The sequence below is a fragment of the Leptopilina boulardi genome, unplaced genomic scaffold (genome assembly GCF_019393585.1).
Source record: "Leptopilina boulardi isolate dan_hultmark-lab unplaced genomic scaffold, ZJU_Lbou_2.1 LbouV2_332, whole genome shotgun sequence".
In the NCBI taxonomy this organism is placed as follows: Eukaryota; Metazoa; Arthropoda; class Insecta; order Hymenoptera; family Figitidae; genus Leptopilina; species Leptopilina boulardi.
Genome location: NW_026137899.1, coordinates 3,759,388 through 3,780,311, shown reverse-complemented (window position 1 = coordinate 3,780,311; position 20,924 = coordinate 3,759,388). Strand labels below are relative to the sequence as shown.

At 28.4% G+C, this 20,924-nt stretch overlaps 1 protein-coding gene across 1 annotated transcript in view; it reads left to right on the top strand.

Moving 5' to 3' along the window:
- The window catches only part of LOC127285410 (transcription factor SUM-1), a 158,032-nt gene that overhangs the window by 27,377 nt on the left and 109,731 nt on the right, over positions 1–20,924 (top strand). The gene's annotated exons all lie outside the window — the stretch shown is intronic.

Sequence of the window (20,924 nt, the reverse complement as noted above, 5' to 3'; positions counted from 1 at the left end):
CTTTCTCATTATGATGAGAATGTAAAAATAAATTTTTAATTAAAAATTAAAAAAAAATAGAAAATGGCGGACTCAATATGGCTACCCAATATGACGGAAAAATTTGAAGTTGACATGCTTCGTTCAAAATTCGGTGCTAGTGAATTTGTGGGATCGGTAAATCAAAATTTGAGGATCGAATTAACAAATTCAAAATTTGGATTCATAGACATAAAAAATCTCCGTGTACCGAATTTAAAACTAATCGAATCAATGTTAAATTAATCCGTTATGATGGGCCAGCCACTTTGGATTTTTTAAATCTAACTTCAAATTCGAATTCAGGGACCTCGAAAACAACAGTGTACTCATTGATACTGTAATAGAAAAAGATTTACTATTTTCTTCAAATGTGTACAAATACGTCCAAAATCACAAAAACGGGACGTCTTTTTATTGGGATATATATGAACCATGGACTGTCAAGTTGTAAGATAAAAAAAAAGTCTAAAAATAAGAAAAGTTCACTCAATTCAAAAGTTAGCAATCGAAAACTTACGATATTCTAGTAAAAACAGTGCAACATGAACTAATCAGAAATATTTTGAAAATAATTGCACTTTTTGGAAATGGATAGCAATGGATGACTTATAAAAAAAACAAAACAAAAATTTCGGTATTTTATGAGTAAGTTACTTTAATTTATGTTAATTTAAGGTGGTTTAAAGAGAAATAATACATAGTCGAACATACTTTTTCAAAATAAAGTAATTTTGCCCTGCATTTTACCAATTTTTCATCCGTTTTTGTTTGTCATTTTTTTAAGAAAAATGAGAAACTTTCTTGTTTTCACTCGAATCAAAAAATGGTGAAGGAAAAAAGTGTTTCATTTTACTCATATTTTTCAAAAAAAAAAAACTGAAAAAATTTTTTTTTGAAAAATAAAAATTTTTGAAAATTAAAAATTTGAATAATTTTGTTATTTTTTGACGAAATTGTCTGCCCAACGAACTCAGGCGAAATTTTAGTGAACTTAAAGTGTATACCAAATTTGAGGTCGATTAATTAAAATTTGCTCAAGTTATCGTCGAGCAAACTTTTTTGTCTACAGACATACAGACATACATACATACATACATACATACATACATACATACATACATACAGACAGACATTTTTTTAAAACCCATTTTTTTGGCATCAGAAAGGCTTGAAACGTGGAGATTTACATGAATTAGATGTTGGTCAAAATCGGGCAAATGTAATACTTTCTCATTATGATGAGAATGTAAAAATTCATGATAATGATAAAATTTTTGCGCGCTACAACTGGTGTACAGTGTACAGTATTCCATTCCCCTGAAAAAGAATCCCTTCATTGAATTGCTAAGTTTATCAAATTAATCTTAAATTTTAATTATTTTAATAAAAAAAAAATTTTTTAATAAGAACTAAAAAGATTTTAATATTTAATTAAACTATAAAATTTTGATGAATATTTCATCTGCAAGAAAGTATTTAGAATTGAAATTCAAACATTTTTTCTATCTACTAGTAAATTAAATAATACACCCAGGCCAGATGGTCTTGTCGAGCCCCTGATTAGAAGTGGAACGAAAGTTCCATGCTACGGTCTAGAGTTAGACAAGCTGGCCAGGTCTTGATTCTCGCATTCATTAATTCCACAGGACCATAAAGGGAAATTGAGGTGGACATGTTCCAACGGTAGGTGACCTTTATGTTTTTGGGGTCGCTGATTACGATGCCGGTGTCCGTATGACCCCATCACGTAAGCATCAAGGTCAACTCAAGGTCAAACACCTTAATTTCGAATATTTAATTTTTTTGACCCCGGAATCAGAAAGAGCGGAAAATTTTACGTCCAGATACGTTTTGACCTTTTTTTTAAAACTAACATTTCAAGGTCATTTCAAGGTCATTTAGAGGTCAAATTCTTCTTTTAATCTCTCGGCCGGAATTTTAGCATGGATTTGGTCCTAGAATAGTTGCTTTTACGGTTGCTGATTACGATGCCGTTGTCCGTATGACCCCATCACGTCAGCATCAAGGTCAACTGAAGGTCAAACACCCTAATTTCGAATATTTAATTTTTTTGACCCCGGAATAAGAAAGAGCGGAAAATTTTACGTCCTGATACGTTTTCACCTTTTTTTTAAACTAACATTTCAAGGTTATTTCAAGGTCAATTAGAGGTCAAATTCTTTTAAACTCTCGGCCGGAATTTTAGCATGGATTTGGTCCTAGAACAGTTGCATTTTATGTTTTTAGGGTCGCTGATTACGATGATGGTATCCGTGTGACGTCATCAGGTCAGCATCAAGGTCAACTGAAGGTCAAATACCCTAATTTAAAATATTTAATTTTTTTGACTCCAGATGCAGAAAAGGCAGAAAATTTTACGTCCAGATAAGTTTTGAACTTTTTTTTAAACTAACATTTCAAGTTCATCTAGAGGTCAACACAAGGTCAAACACCTTAATTTCGAATATTTAATTTTTTTGACCCCGGATTCAGAAAGAGCGGAATATTTTACATCCAAATACGTTTTGACCTTTTTTTAAACTAACATTTCAAGGTCATCGAGAGGTCAAATTCTTCTTTTAATCTTTCGGCCAGAATTTTAGCCTGGATTTGGTCCTAGAACAGTTGCTCTTTATGTTTTTGGGGTCGCTGATTATGATGCCTGTGTCCGTGTGACAACATCAGGTCAGCATGAAGGTCAAACATCTTAATTTGAAAAATTTAATTTTTCTAACCCCAGATGCAGAAAGATCGGAAAATTTTTACTTTTGAATACGTTTAGACTTTTTTTATAAACCAACACAAAAGAAAATCTCTTAAAAGATCTTTTGCAAACAAAAGAACACGACACACCTAACAATCCAATTAAATATTTGAAATTAAGGTGTTTGACCTCCATGCTAACCTGATGTCGTCATACGGACACCGGTATCGTAATCAGCGACCCCAAAAACATAAAAAGCCGAAAGATTAAAAGATGAATTTGACCTTGAGTTGACCTTGAAATGTTAGTTTAAAAAAAGTTCAAAACGTATCTGGACGTAAAATTTTCTGCTTTTTCTGAATCCGGAGTCAAAAAAATTAAATATTTCAAATTAGGGTGTTTGACCTTCAGTTGACCTTGATCCTGACTTGATGACGTCACACGGACACCGGCATCGTAATCAGCGACCCAAAAAACATAAAATGCAACTGTTCGAGGACCAAATCCATGCTAAAATTCCGGCCGAGAGATTAAAAGAATTTGACCTCTAAATGATCTTGAAATGACCTTGAAATGTTAGTTTAAAAAAAAGGTGAAAACGTATCTGGACGTAAAATTTTCCGCTCTTTCTGATTCCGGGGTCAAAAAAATTAAATATTCGAAATTAAGGTGTTTGACCTTGAGTTGACGTTGATGCTTACGTGATGGGGTCATACGGACACCGGCATCGTAATCAGCGACCCCAAAAACATAAAGGTCACCTACCGTTGGAACATGTCCACCTCAATTTCCCTTTGTGGTCCTGTGTTCTTAATAATAATAAAAATCCTATTAATATTACGTATTATTATATTTATAGATAAAATTAAAACAACATTAGTATTCATTAATAATATGATTTTAATTTATTAATAATAAGAAGATAAGTTGTATTAGAATCTTATAAGTCAATACAATTTATCTCCTTATTTAATTATTATTAGTAATTTCAAAAAAAATTATTATTTTTATTATTTAATTAATTTAATCCGAAGTTTTTTACTATTTTTGCTTCATCACTTAAGATTAATTAACCACACCTGTGGAAATAACACCTAATCCAATTTGAAAAATCTCGATCACACTGGGCACTGAACCCACGACCTAACGCTCGCAAATCTACTACGCTCACCACGGGGCCATGCTGGCTAGTTGCCGTCAATCTGTTAATAACTTGTGATGTTCATGGCGCGCCTTTATGCTAAATTCGAAATGTTTTTAAAGTTAAATTACTAATATTTTTTTTTGCTAAATTATATACAAAGGAACATTTATGTACAGTATTAGATCAAAATATTTATTTGACAATTAGTTTTATAAGTTAAAAAGTGAAAAATGCTTAAATTATTATGGCGTTGGATAAGAATAAAAGTTCAATGCATTTCTTAAAAGGTAATAAAAAAACAAAAATTTTAAGACCTTCTTCAATGATGTGCCTCTAATTGTATTCCTGTGGCAACAATTTAAAGATGATAATAAAAATCGTGATTTCAATTAAATTTATACATTTTTGAAAGGCACAACTGCATTATTGCTTTAAACAGGTCAATCTATGGTGTGATCGAAACATTTTCATACATACATATATTTGAACACAAAAACGCCGCTTAAGGATTTTGAGTGAAATAAATTTTATTAAGTTAAGAATATGCTGAAAACACTTTTTTGGAGTCTTTACCTCCTCTTTTCTCAAAATCCTGACGTGCTAAGCAAATTTGGGTGCCAGAATCGTGTTTAGAGGACAAAAATACTTTGGAAACCACTCCGATATCAAAAATAAAAAAGTTGAATTTTCCAATTTTATATGTAACTTATTAACATTAAATAGTTTAAAGAGTTAAACATTGACGGCGTGAGCTAAAAATGAATCACGCATATGAATTTGTAGTGCTAAAATGTATTTAAACGTGTATACAAAGTGACATCAATGTGTCTGTAAATTAAAAAAAGAAATTTTTTTTCTTGAAAGTTAAAAGTTTTGTGGATTTGCCCATATATTATTTTAATCTATATATATCTGATAATTTAAATAAATACACAAAGATATTCAACTCGTAATGCAAACTAATGATATTTAGGTCTTCATTACTCTCTAAATCTGAATTAGTCATTTTTGACTAATTCAAATAGGGCGGATTCGTTTACTGTGAATTAGTCAAAAGTTACTAATTCAATCTGTAACTAATCTACCACTAAATGAATTAGAAGTTTCAGTTTCTAGATAGGTATACATAGGTAGATAAAGTAGGGAATTTAGACGTATTTATTTTGAAAATGGACAAAAATTATTGCTTAAAAAATAAGAAACGATTATATTTTGTTTTTATATAGTTTAAATAACGTGAATCAATAAAAAAAATCTATTTATTTCATTTTCGAAATTATTCTGCGATAATTACTGGTGGGAGATGTCACTTAGGATTTGAACCTATTACCTTGCCTTCTATACCTTGGGAGCTGCGCCTTGACGCGCTCAACCAAAGGAGGTTATGAAAATTCGTTACAAAATGTCTCTTATAAGCAAATTGATATAAACTCGTTGTCAAATCGCTAATAAATAAGGTAAAGTCGATTTGTTTTCTATACAAATTTAATTATTATATAAATTTGTAATTAGAGTCTTATAAATGTGCCAATATTGATTTAAATATGTTAATTAAATTAATTAACATTAACATAACAACAATAGTTTGGAGTGTTTTTTGGCCATCTATACAAACATTTGAAGAACTGAGTTTGAACACATTCAATTTGATCAAAATATCAATATCATCATTATTAATATTATATTACTAAATTAATTATATGTCAATTTTGGTAAACATAACCTACAAAACCTAAATGTTATGTCTCGACATAAAGAAAAATAAATATTTTTTTCATAATTACTTAATAGAAAATAATTACTTGTGCATTTGTTAAATTGATTTTTCTTTGGTTGGAACAGAACAATGTTGTATAATAAATTAAAAAATTTTCAATTAAGCTATTTTTGCTTATTTTGATGTATGCACATATCATGATTAACAAATTAGAAGAAAATCTCTACAATTCATTTAGTCATTAAAAGTGACTATTTTTTAGTAGAAAAAGCACTACTAATTAATTCAGTAATGAAAAGTGACAATTTTTTTAGTAGAAAGTGATGAAACAAATAATTCATTAGTAAAATATGGTGTTACTAATTCAATTAGTGAAATTTTGACTAATTCACATTTAGAGAGTACATCCAAAGTATTCAATAAAAACTGATTTCAGTTTTATAAAAACAAAAATAACTAAATAATTTAGTTCAAGTAAAACTGTCATAAACATAACCTATAATTCATTTGCTTCTAAGGTCCCTTTCTTTAGATCGCGTCACATATATTTAAAAAAAATTATAGTAAATGTTGTTTTTTACGTTATTATTAATGATTTATCATCTCTATAATGTATCAAATAATAATTCTTTAATTATTATAATATTATAGGTATAATTATAATGAATAACATTGTAATAATACATTATAAAGATGATATATTATTATTATAATATAATCTAAAAAACAAAATTTATTAAAAGAATTTATTTTCAAAAATGTATTGAATATAATTAATATATTTTTTATTGTATTTACAAATATAATATTAAGGAAGTTATTCAACCCATTAACATAACCTCAAACTAAAAAGTAGTTTTTAACAGAACTAAAAATATATATTTATAATTTATGACACAAATTCGACAGATCCAATTGTACAATTTTGGAAAAAAATTATTTTGAGTTAAAATTTGTTGTTAAATAATAATTAATAAAATTTTGTATTTTTTCTTAAAAGTTAGTGAACAATTGTAATTTTTGTTCAATTTTTATAAACAATGGCTCATGTTTCTTCTTGAAAGAATCTCTATAATTCTGATTTTGTGTTTTTATTAAATATAATGGTTTGTTTAAAAAATAAAAATTTTATTTGTTTTTTAACTTTTGAACAAAATATTGTTAATAAAATTCAACAAACAGAATTGTAGAGAATCTTTCTAAAAGAAACATAAGCCATTGTTTATAAAAATTGGACAAAAATTACAATTGTTTACTAACTTTTAAGAAAAGATACAAAATGTTTATAATTTATTATTTAACAACAAATTTTAACTCAAAATAATTTTTTCCCAAAATTGTACAATTGGATATGTCGAATTTGGGTGTAATAAATTTTAAATATATTTTTAGTTTTGTTAAAAACTACTTTTTATTTTGAGGTTATATTAATGGATATAATGTAAAAATAAATAAATATAATAAGTTAATAAATTCGTGGCAAAGTGTTTTCTTTGATTAAAAAAATAAATTTCAAAAATTTATAAAAAAAACAAAGAATATTTTTATTGAAATTAACAGCAATATATATTAATTTACAATAATATTATAATTACTAATTATAAAATCACGAAGTAGTATAAGGAGACCCCACTGTCCGGGAAAGCTGAAGCCGTTTTCCCCGTTTATCTTACAATTAACGGAGGTGTCGAACCCTAACGGAAAAATTTGATACCTCCGAAATTTCGTCTGCTAAAAGTGACATGAGCGATGTAAACATGGAGAGTCTCCATGGATATAAACATGATATAATTATTTATGTTGTGTAAAAACACAGTAACGAAGTAAAATTAGTAACTGCAAGTGAACATAAATTATTAAACTGTTTAAATTTTATTTTAATTATGGTTGTGATAAAAATATACTTTAATAAGATTTATATTAAAAATGACCCTATTGAAAAAAACACGTATAATTATACGTATAATTGTACGTATAATTATACGTATTATTATACGTATAATTATACGTATTATTATACGTACAATTATACGTATAATAAGACATACGAATTTGAAACAAGAATTATACGTATAATTATACGTATAATAATACGTATAATTAATTATACGTATAATAATACGTATAATAATACGTATAATTATAATTCTATTAAAAATAGAATAATAGAATAGAATAGATTAATTAGTAGCAAAATTGCGATGAAAATTTTTAGAAATTTTAAAATGCAAATTAAATTTCACGAAAAAAAATATCGTCGAATGTCAATTAAAGCAGTCACCCATCCAAGTACTAACCGCGTCCAACGTTGCTTAACTTCCGTGATCTGATGAGAACTTGTTCCTTCGCCTTGGTGTTTCCGCTGTCTTGTCTTGATTAATAACTTTGTCGTATAAGTATCACTAAAAGTGAGGTTAGGTGCGATACAATACTTATACGACAAAGTTATTAATCAAGACAAGACAGCGGAAACACCAAGGCGAAGGAACAAGTTCTCATCAGATCACGGAAGTTAAGCAACGTTGGACGCGGTTAGTACTTGGATGGGTGACTGCTTGAATTGACATTCGACGATATTTTTTTTCGTGAAATTTAATTTGCATTTTAAAATTTCTAAAAATTTTCAGCGCAATTTTGCTACTAATTAATCTATTCTATTCTATTATTCTAGTTTTAATAGAATTATAATTATACGTATAATAATACGTATAATTATACGTATTATTATACGTATTATTATACGTATAATTAATTATACGTATTATTATACGTATAATTATACGTATAATTCTTGTTTCAAATTCGTATGTCTTATTATACGTATAATTATACGTATAATAATACATATAATTATACGTATAATAATACGTATAATTATGCGTATAATTATGCGTATAATTATACGTATAATTATACGTATAATAATACGTATAATTATACGTATTATTATACGTGTTTTTTTTCAATAGGGGAAACTCATTATTATTATTTGGATTTCTTTGAAAATAGTTTTATAAATAGATTTATATTTTGTATTGCCTTTAACACAATTTGTTTTGCAACCTTTAATGGAACCACTAATCATATTTACTTACTTTTCTTTAAATTATTTTCAAAAACCAGAAAAAAACAAACCGATATAAAAACAATCAGTTTATGCAGGTTATGTCACGGCAGCCATTTTGCGAAAGTTCTATGTGTTAGTAACTGTATGTACACATTTTGTGTCAGTGTGGGTAACTAGTTCCCAAATTTTCCGATAGGTTCGACAACTCCGTTAATTGTAAGAGAAACGGGGAAATCAGCTTCAACTTTTCGAGGGCTTAATATAGCAGTGGGGTCTCCTTATACTACTTCGTGTATAAAATATATTAAATTGTAATTAGTAAAAATTGTAAAAAATATAATTATTTAAAAATATTTGTACACAATTACAAAAGTAATTCGCAAAAGTATTTCACGGAAGTATTTCACAAAAGTATTTTACAAAAGCATTTCATAAAAAAAAAGAATTTCACAAAAGTGCAACAACTATAAAAGTACGCTTTACAACCTGGCGCAATCTAGAAAGCGTCTAGCATCGCTAGTCTGGAAGGTCTGGCTTGGCCCAGTTCTGGTGCTACTCAGACACTAATCAGACTCTGAATAGCGTCGCTGGTCTGGAAAGTCTAACCAGATCCAGATCTGGTGCTAAACAGAAGGTCTAGATAACTAAAATTTTTTATTTGTTGACATGACAACGTAATTGAGACTAATCGGATTTTTAAATTTTTTTTCATTTAATTTAAGCTTAAATTTTATTTACTATTTTAAAAAAGAAAATTTTATATTAAACAATTCAATTGCAAAATAATTAAAAACAATAATAAAAAAATAATCCTAATTTTTAAGGTTCCTTACCCGGAGGGGGGAACCCTATTAATAAGACTAGTGAAGCAAGGCATGTACCCCTCCCCCCCTAGCGGCTACACGAATTTATCTAAAGGGCTGAAATTTGGTACACATATGTATTTTGGCGTGTAGATTACAAAAAAATATATAGCGAGAACGATTGGAGATGATTATCATAGCGTTTTCAAGGAAAAACTGATAATTTTCGGTCTATGTGTCAATCTATGTATTTTTGTGCTCACATTACAGGAAAAATTAAGCAAAATTGGAATTTTTCCATCGGCTTAACCCCCTCAAATTTTAGATTTAAGGGTACGGAACCCTCACTTTTAATGCGAGTGTAACTCGCCCATATTCGATTTTTTATAGTGAAAAGAGTATACCTATTATTAATTAGCTAAATTAAATAAAATATATAATATAAATTAAGATTTTTACAATTGTAGTTCATATAGACAATTTGAAAAAAAAAATTCCAGTCGATTTAGCCGCAGTCGTTAAAGCGTTAGTTTAGGTCTTAGGTTAGGTATAGGGTCGTGGGTTCGTTCCCCGTGGGTGGTAAATTTTAATTTAATTCTTGAAATTTAATGTTAGACGTGCAAGTGTACTGAGTTAATAAGAAATGTGGAGAATATTAAATTTTATTGTATGCGTAATTTTTTTATGTTCAGAAATATAACGAATTGTTATTATAAGTTAAATAAATTAAATTCAATAGAAAATGCTGGCCTTCTGTCCAGCGCCAGTTCAGACCATCTGGCCAGCGTCTGACCACTTCTAGCGTTACACTTTTGGCTAGCCGCTGGCTAGAGTTTCTGGGCAGCTGCTAGTCTGGAAACTAGGCGGTCTGTCTAGAATCAGACCAGCCTTAGAAGATTTTTCTACATGGGTGCACGCCTGACTTTAAATTTCAAGAATTAAATTAAAATTTACCACCCACGGGGATCGAACCCACGACCCTATACCTAACCTAAGACTGGAAATTTTTTTTTCAAATTGTCTATATAAAATACAATTGTCAACATCTTAATTTATATTATCAATTTTACTTAATTTAACTATTTAATAATAGTTATACTCTTTTCATGTTAAGTAAATAATTTTATTCATTAATTTTTAATTATTATAAAATGTGATAATGTAAGAAATCATTAGTAATAAATAATTTTTGATATAATTAATTAAATAATATAATTTTAATATGGAAGTAGCTAAAATTATAAAAATCATTAATTGTTACATATAAATTATAAATAATAAAATTGAGCTGTCGGATCAAAAAAGGGCATATAACCCATTTGAATTTCATTAGTTATGTGTCCTTCTTTGATCCGGCAGCTCAATTCTAAACGATAATAAATGCGATCTTTATAATCTGATTATAATTATAATAAGTTAATAATAATAATTTTAATTATTTAATTATATTATATCAGGAAAAGCAACAAGATGATCGTCAAGAACTGACTTTGGATCAAAAAGATGTAGTTGCAAGCTGGAGAAGAATCTCTTATGCAATTCTAAGTGTCATGACAGTGGCCCTTGTAAAAATAAAAAAATATATTTTTCATCTGTAGCCAAACCATGATATCAATTTTTTACTTGGACCAAAATGATTTGTGCATATGCATAATATTGATTTTTTACTTTAACCAAAACAATTTGGTAAATGTGCACATTTACCGGTTAAAGTGCACAAAAACAAAAAATTCGTATGCTTTTTTCACATTTACCTAGCTACCAAGTGACAATTCGGCGAATTGTTACCAGTTATGCACTTTAACCGTAACATATATAAGATATTTACACAAAAGAGTAAATCTGTATTTTTTGAAGTGTGACTTTATTTCTATGATTTGTGAGAAGAATATCCCAAGAGGAATTTAGTGTGGAAAATCTTGTTTAAATCCCAGCACTGTCACCTATACTATGTTATTGTTTGCCATGTTGAAATTTTGATATACCACAGAGTCTGTTATTTTTCTCCATATGAGATTGGATGAACTTTTCTGACAAGAATAGTTCCTCGAGTCATCTTATATTCATATATGCAAACAAGGAACAAACAAAGGTGAAAGACGGGTGAAATGCGTGCGGGACATGCATTTAACGGCCTGTAGTACTGAGGAATGAATAAGGGGGAGAATGAGGTAGAGAAAGAGAACACAAGGGTGGGAAAGCGAGCAGGAAAACATCAGAGGCCGCGACACCGATCAACATTCCTCGAGGTCGAAGCAAAGAAAAAAAGTAACACATGCTAAAGATAGACATTCGCTTTTCTTTCATTCCTCTCTCACTCTCTGCCTTATAATTTCGCACAGTAGCCCCAAGAAAAAAAAGATCTTTTATTTATATTTTCAATTTCAGTCTCTCAAAATTAAAACAACTGATTCACGGAAAATAATGTTTGGTTGTTTAAAGGGAAAGTTGGGTTGTTGCAAATAAACTGACTTAACTTTTGGTTTTAAGTAATGTTCGGTTGTATTTAGTAGAGTTGAATCAACCGAACTGATCGTTTGTTAAGCCTAAACACAATTCATGTCTTAATTATTTTGTATACTTGAATATATATAGTTAAAAAAACGGTTAAATCGTAGGATCAGTAAGGCTATATCGTAAAGAAACATAACAAACCGAATTTTAAATCTTTAAAATTGTAGAAAAAATTCTATTTTTATTTTTCGTAAAGAATTTTATTAAAATGTTTACATTCTTTCTCTTTTTTATTACGTAATTTTAGACTTTTGAAATTTTTTTAACCGAGATTTCACTAGCGCATTTATTAAAAAAAGAAAACAATAATAATTTCATTATAATTTTAGGGAATTCATGAATGTAGTTTTGGACTTTAGACAATTTCACCTTGAGATAAATTTTCAATCGATTTCAATATGTATCAATTTTAATCGAAATCTACTTAATCTTCTATGCAAAGAATTTCATATATGTTTGGAAAATTGACAACGGACTTTTGCTATTCAGAGAACAATTTACAATATAAGAATTGGAAGTCATTTTTAAAGCTTTAAAGAGGACGTATTAGAAAATGTGAAAGTGCAATGACCGCAAAAATAACAGTGAACAGTGAAATTAAAAGAGTCATACATGAGAGTAAGATTTTCGTGAGAATTTTGAGTGAAATGTTTTCACGCGCTTGGTGGGCCATATCTATTTACATTGGTTGTCTTAGGACTCTTCTTTACAGGGATTACACAATGAAATATATTTCCCGAGTAAAACCCGCGTTTCGCCTATCCAACCACTAAATATAAACCCTGTTCTTCTCGACAAACTAACGGAGACGATAAATCACAATGATGTCGCCGAAAAATTCTCCAATTTGCCCACCAACTATTCTGTGAATTCACGAAGCCAACAGATTCAAAATCCCCATACATATGGAAAAATTTATGCTACTTACACAGTTTTCAACTTCAAAGACGGAATTAAAGGCACATTTTATTTTTAAAAACTTTACATTTTTTTTTATTTTCATTCATGTGCAAAGAACCACTTGTTAAATTTTAGTTTCAGATACGAGTGGGTTTTCAAAATTTTTTGGATAAAATAAGTTTTTGGAATTAAAAAAAGGGAATATGTGCAAAAATTAAATATTCTCATTTATTTTCCTTTCGCAAATGTACGATATCAAAGAATTCAGTGTAATTAACTGCCTTTATAATCAATAGTTTTCAAACTCACTTGTCTCATCTATTCAGAATAAAGAATTTTATTATTAAGCCCATAAATTTCCTGCTTTTTGAGATTTATTGCAACATTTTTCAGCAAAGCTTGCAAGCATACGTAAACTAAATTAAATATCGGAATGCTATACTAAGCGCAATTTTATTTGCGTATTGTATCCTAATAAGAAAGTTGCCATAAAACTTAAAAAGTCAATAAATTCATGTGACTTTTTTATAACCTATATATGAAAAAAATCCGCAATCATTCGACAACAAATTAGGTTTTGTCCAGCTAAAAATTAAAATTCGAAATGGATTGAAAGTTTTATAAAATTTGCCCTCATAATTTATACATAATAGATTATATTAAGTTCTTTCATATATGAATCCAAAAAATCCATCTGTATTAATCCGGACTTAGTTGGGTCAAAAATAAAAATCAGTAATGAATCTAGAATAAACTAAAATTTATATAATAGGGTAAAATTCCAGAACTGTCCAGGTCAAAAGTTCGAAGATATTGAACTGACTTGTAACTTTGGTAAATTGTCGCCCTACATGAGAGTAACAAACCCATAAAAAAATATTAGCACATTAAAAAAAAATTGTAGAAAGTAGTGGGGAATTTCAAAAACTACACGGAGAGAAGAGTTGCAGTATGTATTCTACTAAACAACCAATCAGATTTGTGCATTTCGTTTCTGTCGTTAAATTTTTTTTCTCTCGACAAACATGAAAATGCTCCTTTACATTTTACTAAACAGAAATAGTCCATTTAATTGACTGTTTAGTCCGACCAAAATGAACGATTCTGTTTAGCAGATTGAACTGAAATGGTAGTAAGATTTTTTTTTAAAGCATTTTTCATTACGCAATCGGAAATTTACCATTGGCTAAAAATTGGACCAATATTGTAAACCAATGATTGGCATCAGTGTGGGCAACCCAAGTCCGAAACAGTCAGGTTTTTGATTTGGTCAAGAGAATTCCTCTTCAATTAAATAGAAGATTTTATAATTTTTTTTTAATAAAGAAAGAATACCAAAAGAAATAACAGTAATTATAATAATAATTGTAATTTCAATGTGAGGGCTGCACCTAATAACTAAATTTATTTGTTTGTTTGCTGTATTGAAGTTTTATTGAAGAGTATGTCAATCTGTTTTATTCCTTTTCTCATGTTGAAAAGGTAAATATGCATTATTTTTTTTAGTAAATAACATCCATTAAGTCAGAGTGCATTAAACCAGGAATACGTGGAATCGAGGAATAGTGACAGTATCTCGTCTGTCTGTCCTTCTGAGTCTATATTGCAGCGCGCAATTTACGTGAAGAATTAACGAACGTGCATAACACACGAAACTCAAGAGATACTAATTCGGTCTATTTTTGTTCCTTTGGCAAGTTTCACTTGAGGGGAGTATTTAACGCGAAAACACAAAGCCCACCTTGTACGTACTCCCTTTTCTAAGACTTGAAGCTTATTTCACTGGTCAGTTTCCCCATTTAAACGTGAAACTGGATTATCTCTCAAACATTTCTTGAAATAGGGACTCCAATTACCTTGAGTACAACTAAAGACAGGAAAAATTGCATCCTGCCTTGACATATACATACATATACATATATATCTTAATTACGAAACACGTGCACCCTAAACGCTAGACAGAGGTTTTATTCATATTAAATAAATATTTTACTAAAATATATCTTTTAGAGAAATCAATGTTTTAATTGAAAGTTAATTAAAAATATTTGTTTTCAGTTATTGCTTTAAGAGGCTAATTATAAAAGACTTGTTGAAATAATATTTTCCTGGGAATTTTCATTTTTTCTGAATGTTGTAATCTCCTTTAATTTTAAGGAAAGAGACAGCTGAAATTTCAACTTTTCGAAATTAAGGCTGTTTGAGGTTGTCAATTTTTTCTGGCAATATTGAGTATTTAAAAACTGTAATATACTATGGGAAATTGAAAAACAATTAATTCATTAATAATTTTTTTAGATAAAACTTTAAAAACTAAAAATTTAACCTTCTGTCGCAATTTTTATTATTTTTCATTGCTGAATTTTTATACACTTTTTTCATAATTCTGAACAATCATTCGTATGGATTTTTAAAAATTTTAATATTTTCAAAAAATAAAATTTCTAAAATGGTAAAAAAATTTTTTTTTTAATTTTTATAATTCACAATAATTTTAGATCCTAAATAATGCCAGAAAAAAATTGTCACCCCATAACAACATTAATTTCGATGAGTTGAAATTTCACCGGTCCCTCCCCTTAATTACATTCATTGATAAGTAAGGATGTTTGTGTTACTCAAACGACTTTTATCTATAAATTTAAAGTGAATTTGTCATTAACAGTGTTTGAGATGTCAACTTGTAAATAAGAATGAAATTTCTTAGAATAAAACTCTCGTTTTCATTTGAAATTCAGTATCAATATATTACGCATCCATTTTAAAGCAGAAACTCCGAGAGCACTCTACTGCTTCAATCCCGCCAGTAAATATCATAAACTTTCGAGGATAAGTATGTGACGAAGTCATATATTTCAGTTTATTTGAATTATACCCTGAATTCGCATGCAAAAAGCATTCTCTCCAATATTGAAGGAGTTCGACTTACTCTTCCAATCTCCTATATTTGCATTTTCTGGAAAAACTTCCAGTGCCTTTGTTTTTTTCCGCCATAAATAATTTTTTTACTTATGTCTGATATAAATTTTTATAATTATATACAAAATAGTATATCACATTCAGGAAACACTGGATTAAATTTTGAAAAAGCAGATCAAAATTGTTGTGAAACATTCTTCATAATATCACAACGTTTCTACACCAACGTTGGTGTCCTTATCAGGTAATTACAAAATTCAGAGTTATATGAGGCAAAATTCCTGAAATGTCCGAACAAAAAATTAAAAGTACAAGAATTTAATCCATACTTTTCTAAAATGTTGTTATTGTTGGTGAAGGTCTAAAAATCAATTATTATTGAATTTAATAAAATAGTTTTTGAATTACGTTTTTAATTTTTGACTTTTGAAAAAAAAAAAATTTTTCAATGTACAATATTAATAAGTAGAATGCATAAAAGTTAACATATATATGATGATTCTTAAAGCTTTTTTGACGAGCTACACGTTGTTAATAAAAATTTTTTTTTTAAATAACATTTGACCTTCAAATTCAAGGTCAAAATGTTAATTTACGTATATCTCAAAATCGGATTTTTTAAAATTATGTTTAACTATCTCAATGGAAAGCTTGACTAATTTCCTACAAAACATGTAATTTTCAGAGTGGAATCTTTTAAAGTTTTTGAGATATTAATTAATTAATTAATTAATGTTTATAACAAATCATATATTTTACAAACGAATAACGTTACCGTAATTCTGAAGTTAGTAATTGAAAGTTAACGTAATTCCGCATCCAACGAGCCCTATATGAAGTATTTTGGATAAGTAGTTTGTTAATAAACAATTAGTTAACATTGGAATTTTTTATTAACAATATACTTATCCAAAATACTTCATATAGGGCTTGTTGTATGCGGAATTAGCTAAACTTTCAATTAGTTAGTTTAGATTTACGATAACTTTATTTGTTTGTAAGATATTTCATTTTTTATTGTTATTTAACTAAAATTAAACAAAAATACTTCATATAGGACTTTTGGATGCTTGTTGTTAGTAAAAAATAAAATATCTTACAAACAAATAAAGTTATTGTAAATCTAAACTGACCAATTGAAAGTTAAGCTAATTCCGCATCCAACGAGCCCTATATGAAGTATTTTGGATAAGTAGATTGTTAATAAACAATTGCAATGTTAACTAATTGTTTATTAACAATCTACTTATCCAAAATACTTCATATAGGGCTCGTTGAATGCGGAATTACGTTAACTTTCAATTACTAACTTCAGAATTACGGTAACTTTATTCGTTTGTAAAATATTTGATTTGTTATAAACATTAATTAATTAATTAATTAATATCTCAAAAACTTTAAAAGATCCCACTCTGAAAATTACATGTTTTGTAGGAAATTAGTCAAGCTTTCCATTGAGATAGTTAAAAATAATTTTAAAAAATCTGATTTTGAGATAAACGTAAATTAACATTTTGACCTTGAATTTCATTTTAGCAGAATTTATTGTGCATATTATTATTATAAATATTAATGAATTTTGTTTTTATAATAAAGTATTGTAAGCTGTCGTTTTATAATTAATATTTTTTCAAAATTTAGTAATTAATAAGCAAATAAAACTGCTTGCAAAGTAACGGTACACTCAAAGCATCACTCAAAGCAGACGCTCCTGCTTTCTGTTTTCTGTCTCTGATCCCGCCCATCTCTTCCCTCCTCACTCTTTACCACACCGCTCTGATAGTTCGTCCGCTCTCGGGAAGACCGCTCTTGGGAGTTTCCAGTGTATACTATATTGATATGATAATCTGGGGTATCGACTTAATAGTCTTATTTGAGATATATACAAAATTGTAAATTTTTACACTTTTTACTATAGAAATCAATTCTATAGGTGTTATAATAAAAGGTATGCTAATACAAGTTAAAAATTTGTTCATTTCATGACCATTTATAGTTTAACACTTATATATTATTAGAAAATTACGAAATTGAAGAATTCGACTTTATCAGCAAAATGACATCTATTAGATGTCATTAAAACTCCTTGGTTCAGAGTTAGGTGTTTCATGTGATAATTATATCGATATGATTTGGCGACAAATAATTATCAATTTTGAATTAATTTTGATCTGAAAAAATAAGCTGCGTGCTCGAGTAGACAAAATTCTATTTTGTTAAAAATAAAAATACTGATCAATTTTGTAAATATTGGTAAAATGTAATCTTTATATACATCAATCGATTTGTTTTGATGCTAGGAATACAACTCTGACTAAATTTATTAAAAATTTTTATGAAGAAAAAATTTATTTTAAAAAATACGAAAAATTTTTTTTTCAAAAATTAAAAAATAATATAATTTATAGATTTTAAGTAAAATATAGACTTTATATAGGTTAATGAAGTCGTTTTAATGCGAGAAATCAGTTTTTTGGACAAAAAATTATATTTACAGTTTAAAAAAATTTTTGGTTAAAAAATATTAAATAAAAGATGTTTGTTGTTGTTTGGCCTAATGGCTGTTTAATAATAATTTGAAGTCTATAAAATGACGCGTTTCAACACATATACGTATCTAAACAACAAACATCTTTTATTTACAAATTATGGCTTCTCAAAACAATTGACTAAAAAACGTATTCTCGAATTTTTGAAAAAGTGACAAAAAAAAATTATGTGGATATTTTTTGAAATTCTTTTGTCTGATTTCAGATATTGATGAATCCCTCACAACAAAAGGATATTCAGGATATCCTTGGGTCGTCCTGGGGATATCGGTTTGTTTTCGGCGGTTTGGATATCCCTGGGATATCTTAGAGATGTCCATGGATATCCAGAGGATATCTTAGGGATATCCGAATCGCCAAAAGCAAATGGATATCCCCAGGACGTCCCAGGGATATCCTGAATATCCTTGTGTTGTGAGGGATGTAATAAGCCTACAAAATTTCAGAACAATCCATCGAAGTGTATTATAGAGATAATTTGTACGCACAAGATTTTGTGACATACCCACACACACATACATCGGGACATTTGTTTAAAACTTCAAATATATGCATTCTAGACAAAAATAAGCTCATATAACCCATTTTTAAAAAATCGAAAAATGTCACGAATACAAAGCTTCCTCGAGAGGAGAGGTAGCAAAAATTTAAATAAATAGAAAAATCACAAACGCATTAAGTAAAATGAACTATTTTTGAAAAAATTGTACGTTTATATTTTGAAAAAATCAGAATGATCCAATTCTATAGAAATTATTTTCGAATGTAGGTATAGTAGAATAAGACAAAATTCAATTCAGTCTCGGAATGTGCAACTGTTTAGTAGTTTGCACGTTTGCACAGAAATCCTTCATACTTCATATTTAAATTTAATTATGGAAATATGTAGAAAATTTATTTTTTATACATTTTTTTCAAATTGGCTGTATGGGAAAAAATATTAGGCAAATAAGATTTTAACGACTTAATTAACTCTAAATTATTTCCCTACATGATTTTTTAATTTAATTTTTAAAATTTACAAGTTTTATCAGATTGAATTTCCTATGTACCAATTTTTTAATTAACCAATTTGTTGATGGGGCATTCTATCTCAAATCGTTCCACCTTCCAAAGGCGATCACAAGGAGAGCGATTTTAAAGTTAATTTTTTTTATAAAATAAAGAAATGATTTATATAATGTTGCATTTTATTTCGAAAGAGAATTCAGCAACTTTTCGATTGGTCTTTTAACATGTTTTTTTAATTTCTCACAATTTCATAAAGAAATTCCGTTTTAAAATATTAAACTCTTGATATCTCAAAACACCCTCGCTTAAATTTTCTTGGATAATTTTGAGAATTTTTGAATAAAAGTGATTTAAAATGTGTGTTTTTAAAAAATTTGACACCAAGTATGAAGTTAAAATCTAACTTATCCAATTTACGTCACAGACGAATTTCATTGTTTTCATTATGAAAGAAACCACAACCTACACGGAGAGAAAAATCTAGCTTTAAGATCATAAAAATGATTCCTACCACTAAAGCATGAATTTTTCCTACAAAGAAAGCAAGAATTCATACGTTCTTAGTATGTTTGAGAAACACGCTTTCGTAGTATGTATTTAATACTTTAAATGCATAAGCGCAACGCGAAAATTGTATAAAACCAAAACCTACTACTATTGCAGGAGTCTCATGCTTTTTCGGTATTAGAGTCCTGCAACTGGCGTAGTATGTATTAAATACATACTACGAAAGCATAATTCTCAAACCTTTTAAGCATGGACAACAATCATACTAATACCGTATTAATTCTGACTAATATTACTAGAATTTCTCTACTATAATAGCATGGAAAAGATTCATGCGTTAAAGGTATGCCTTATCATGCTATAAAAGCTAGATTTTTCTCTCCGTGTATATAGGAACAAAAATTTTCTTAAAAGAGACAAATAAAACCATGTTTATTCTAATAAAGTACTTTAAAGTGATTTTTATAAATTATTAATTTTCAAATTATTCTTCTTTATTTTGTTTAAAATTAAATACGATTAGGTATTATCGGAAAAAACCTGTAGGTTATTTATTATTGAATTATTGAATTCTATATGATCACTCATGAGATTTTTCTCATGAGTTTCCCTATAGGATTCTCGTAAGATCTCATGTATAGTATCTCATATGAGAAACCATAAGTGATCTTATACGGGATCTCATACGGGAATTTACAATAAAGGGTGAACTTTGTCTCTGATGATCAAACAAGTAACATTTTTTTGTAATTTAATAAAAATCAAATAAATTATTTTTTCATTTAAGTAAATTTATTCTTTTACTTAAAAAATGATGTGGAAAGTTGTAAAAATAAACGAAAAATATGGTCGTTTTTTTCACTCTATAAAAATTTTGTGAAACTGCCTTGAAATTAAAGTAGATATTGCAATTAGGAATTCGGTTGTCGTAAAAACAGTTGATGGTATTAAAGAAAACGCGCGGCGTCGCTTAGACGTCGCTAACGAAGCCGCAGCTTTTACGAGGCTTTGATGCGCACATCCGCATTTTTATTCGAGACACTTTTTTTATTATCATTAAAGGGAACA